Source organism: Gavialis gangeticus, unplaced genomic scaffold (assembly GCF_001723915.1).
Source record: "Gavialis gangeticus isolate Ggan-Ray unplaced genomic scaffold, GavGan_comp1, whole genome shotgun sequence".
NCBI lineage: Eukaryota > Metazoa > Chordata > Crocodylia > Gavialidae > Gavialis > Gavialis gangeticus.
The window spans coordinates 57437239-57442331 of NW_017729029.1; positions in this window are offsets into that span (position 1 = coordinate 57437239).

Consider the following 5093-nt stretch of genomic DNA (forward strand, 5'->3'; position numbering starts at 1 on the left):
CAGTGGCAGTTGTGTCACTGAGCTACTAGTGTTACCTGTAGGATTAGCTATTCAGTAATGTCCGTCTTAGAAAAATAAATCAAAACTATGCTAAATGTTAGTTTAATGATGACTGATGTTGTGTAACTTGCCCTATCCCCATTATTATGACATATGTGTGTGCGTGCACACATACATGTACACACATACAGAGTAGTATCAACACTGCAAAGCAGTGAGTTACTAATATTCAGATAGCTTTCAGGTTTCAGACATTTCAATAGAAGTATGTAGTAGCTTTAGACATAATTTTTCCTCCACTTTTGTTCTTAGCCGCTCTCATTACGTGTCACTTTTTTCCTCCCGTCTTTTTATTAGCTTTCCCTCCTGTCATGAATCTCACGATACAATTTCTGCTTTATTCTATCCTGCGCTAGGTTTCTGTTCATCTCCCTCTTCAAGTCACTTTTGCTTCTTCGTTCTTTTCTTCTCAGATTTCCTGAGCAAGAACTTCACCATGCCTTCGGGCTGTGATGAAAGTAAAAAAATTGTTTTCCCTCTACCTGCAAGTTGAGAGCTGGGCAAGTAGAGGGCTAGTCCTCATTCCCCTCTCTTCCCCTGTATATCATAAACTGATAAGGAGCACTGTTACCTGTGGGAAGTATTTAGTTTTCCTTCACTTTTACTGGTGTTATGCACTTCCCTTTGGATCTAAGATTCTGGCTAGGAGATAGCATTTTGAGCAGCCTAAGTGAACATTGCTAGTTATACCATCATACAGCTTCACCTGGCATTACATTTGTAGCAACAGAGATACCCTGAAGCACTGCAAGGGGATTAAGTGGTGGGCTGTTTTATTGTATTTTTTCTAGTACTTTTTGACGCTTCTGTTGTTCATGACTGGTAGTGGTTGTTGCCCCTTTACTCCCAGATGAAAAAGGGGAACAAGGGTAAGATGCTTTTAATAGTAAACGCCTATAGTTGAACCTATACAGTCGGGAGAGGGGACTGATTGCTAAACCAAAGGTGGGTCGGGAGACCAAACCCATCTAAAACCAGGTTTCAACATGCCAGCACACCTGCCTACAGAAGAACTCAGTTTTGGTCAGTGTAGCTTAGGCCTGTATTTCAACAGGAGCCTGACGTCATCAGGCAGACCTCTGTGCCTGCTTGGAGCTGCTTTTTGTCAATGAATCTGCAAAATGACAGGCAGGTTCCTCCAAGGAAGGACAATTACAGGATTAGGTCCTGATGATATATAGCCGGCCTTTGGAAGAGATGCCTGGACTTGATACCTGACCTCTTTCCAAGTCAAATTAACCCTGCCATTTTTTATGCTTACATAATAGACCTTTGCTTTCTTTCTGTTGTATTTCCTCTCATCACTTTTACATTTGTCTAATCACCCATACTTTCAAATTATTTCAATAATGTGGCATGTATCCAGTTTGGCATGAAGTAGTAGTTTCTTACCTTCTCTGCAAATAAGTACAGCAGCAAAGTGGAAGGCATCCAAAAATAACCACTCCTCCAAATCCAAGGCCAAACAGTCGCAGTGTCTGTTGGGGTGCTGTTGGTTTGATGCAAGGCTGCATTAATGATGCATGATCTAGAGAGCTAAATTAGAGCCTGCTTTGCTGATACACTAGAGAGAACAACAGCTATTGAGCAAGCTAGGTGTGTAACTAATCCTGCTATGGGATGAACAGAATATGCAGATGTTGGAAATGGGCACCGGTCAGAAAGATCAGGTTCGGAATCTGATCTGAATCCAGACTGCCCAGATACTTGACTAAGGTCAGATGCAAGCTTCAGGTTTCAAAAGTTACTAGTGGCCAGGTGTGCCCAGAGCCTGAAAATCAGGTGCCTTTAAAGGTGCCCCCAAAAATGGGATACGTAAAACCATTAATTGGCCTCGAAACTTTAAGCGACTTCCAGCTCAGGTCTACTTTGGCTAGAAATTACCTTTCAATGTTGCAATATTGATGTCTGGAACGTCTGCAGCATTGTTTTAAAGGCTTGATCCATTAAAGTCAATGGCAACACTCCCAGGGCCAAGCATGTGTTGTATGCAGCCAAAGACCATCTTATAGAAATGCGAGTGCCCTGAGTCAAATGTCTGCTAAGTGCTTGTATTTTGTCAACAGATTGTTATGATGCACACAGCATGTGCTCCCAGGGCAATAAGTGTGTGCATCTTCTTTGGACATATGTTGTACATCCTGGAGCATTCAAGTAGCTAATTAATCTATAAGCAGATAATTTAGTAAAATAGTAGGCCCTTGATGTTTACTTCCAAACAATAAAAGCTTAAATGAAATGAGGAATCAAGCAGTTGCAGCTGAATAAGCATATTTAATTTTAACATTCATTTGAGTGCATGTCCTAAACTGAGTGGGAGAGCTATAATTCACTACAGTTTCTCTCTGCTGTGGCTAAATGTCTTTTTACACAACATAAAAGCCAACTCATAGAATGAGTTTTATTAAAGGCTTTATGAATTTGTCTTGCCCCTAGCGAATAGACAGGTTCTGACAGTGTGATTCATTGAGAACATTACTTAACTCAAGGAGACTCCCATGATACCAATGGAAAATAATGGAGGGTGGTGTTACACACTTGGAATAAAGGTTTTGGAATTTGGCCCTAAGTTTGATTTGCTGTTTCCATTGTTATGATTACTACAGTGATGATGTCCTCAAATAAGTGGAAATCAAATGAGAAATACATTAACTTATGAACATTTCTTTTGGGTTTAATGGAAAGATGGAGCAATATTTTAAGCCTCTGTAAGCTAGTGGATTACTATGGAAGAAGCAAGCTGGCTTATATCAGTTGAAAATTTGGCCTATCAAGTTATTTTTTTATAGCTTATTTTATACATTTAAATTTTGGGTTTGGCAAGATTTTTTTCCAGTTGGCCCAGTGTGCCACTGAAAGCTCTGCGGAATGAAACCAGATATAGTATAACATAGTACTTGTCATGTTGGAAAAATTGAGACACTCAAAAAATCTTTCTTGAAGAGCAGACCAGAACTGGATGCTTTATGCTAGTAATGGTCATGCTACTGCCAAGTGGTAATATAATTTACTTATTGTAATTATATTCCCTACTTTAAGTACCCAATGAGCACAGTAGTCTTCTTGGCCACAATAACTCAACAGGAGCTCAGGTTTAGCTGATTATTCACCATAATTTCCCAAATCATTTTAAAAGTCACTGCTTTCCTGGACAGATTCCACTAGCCGACAAATAGGGCCTGCATTCTTTGTTCCTAGATATATGACCTTATGTTCAATTGTACTGAAATGCTCATTGCCTGCTTTTGTCAAGCTTCCCAAGTAATTGAGATTGCTGGCAGAAGCGATTGTCTTTTATATTACATTATATGCAAATACTACAATAAACGCTGCACTACATGGATGAGAATGGCACGCTGAAAAACTAAGGGAAGAAACCGAACAGAAAATCCCAGGTTTTGACCAGATGAAACATTTGGCTAAAAGGATTCTTAGCAATTTATAGAACAAGCACACTTACCATCTCGGAGTGGGATGTAGCAACTCAGGGCACTCCTCCTTTTGGAGGAATGACAGCATTTATTTTCCAGGCATGTCGTCTTGTTAATATTCTCTCCTGCAGGGCACACAACTAATGCTTGATCTTCTTTAGGGCGACAAGCTTACAAAAAACCAGAATGTTTCAGTTCTTTGAACAGTGCTCAATCAAACCGTTATATAACAATGTCTTGACACACAGAAAACTTAGCATTTCAACTTATTCATTATGTTTTGATAGGGCACATTGCCCAAAAAATGTCATTCATTTTCTTAAGTGATTAATTTTTGGATATGGAACAATAACTCCATACTAAAGCTACAGGGGAAGCTAAGATCATGAGAGACGTGACGTTTTTAAACTGCTGCTGCTGTTTCACTAACAACCATATTAATAAGATATCCAGAAAAATATAATCTAAATAGCATTTAGCTGAGTTTTTCCTAATTTTAACAGATTTGAAAAATAATGGGGAAAACAAATTTAGTTTGCTGATTGGACAGCTTCTCAAATAAAAGAAAATTAAAAATCCTGCACATTTTAACTAACTGATGGTGGCATGCTGCACCCGTCTGTCTCAGTGTTAACCACTAATTACTTGTACTTAAAAGGTAGTAATTTTGCAATGGCAGTAACAAGAACCTAAGGTAATAGTGAAATATAATTAAAATATTGCTATGTAATCATTATTCAGATCATCTCTATTAAAGTTTAAAAGTACAAATGCACTCCTTCCCCCTATTTATACAACACTTTCCCTACAATTCTGGGAGATTATTTGTTTCCAGCCATAGTCCAATTTATCACCCCCTCGATCATGCACCTATCCAGTTTAATGGTAAAGGTCCAACCCAGTTAAACCCTGGGGGAAATCAGGCATTTAATGATGCTAGATACTTGCTTATCCTGTTCATGAATCTTCAGCAGGTATAAACTGGTTTAGCTTCATCAACTTTAACAGTTTACGCAGGTTTACACCGTCTGAGGACCTATGCATCTAGTGTCACCCCCAGACACTTCACTTCCCCCATGACTTTCTGATGTCATCATGGAACTAGTCTTGCATTCTGCACATCCCCTTCACATCCTACATTGTTCACGTACCTTAACATCCCCTGGTGGGATCAAAACAGTATTGGGTGCATGAAGAATGCAGAATCAGACCGTGTCATATCAATTATCATGCTTTCCGTGTCTATAGCAAAACTCACGGCTGTATCACACCACTGTTTTCTTTCCCCTATTGCTTTGAAAGTGTCCGGCATAAACTGGTTGAGGATAACACATCACTTAAGATGAAGGACTTTGTTAGGGGGCATTAGTGCAGCGGAAACAACTGGGCCTTTGTTCCAAATGTGAATAAAATGTTATGTGGAAATTATATAATGCAACCTGCTAAGTGACATTTTAACAAAGTCTTATGGTATTGGGTTGAAGGTTTCAGATATTTCTCTTCTCAGCATTCAGTGATCACAGTAACACTTACTCATTGGGTTGAAGAAATTTAACAGAGCTTCTGATATATCTTCTAGTTTCATTTTAGGTTTGCTGGGTG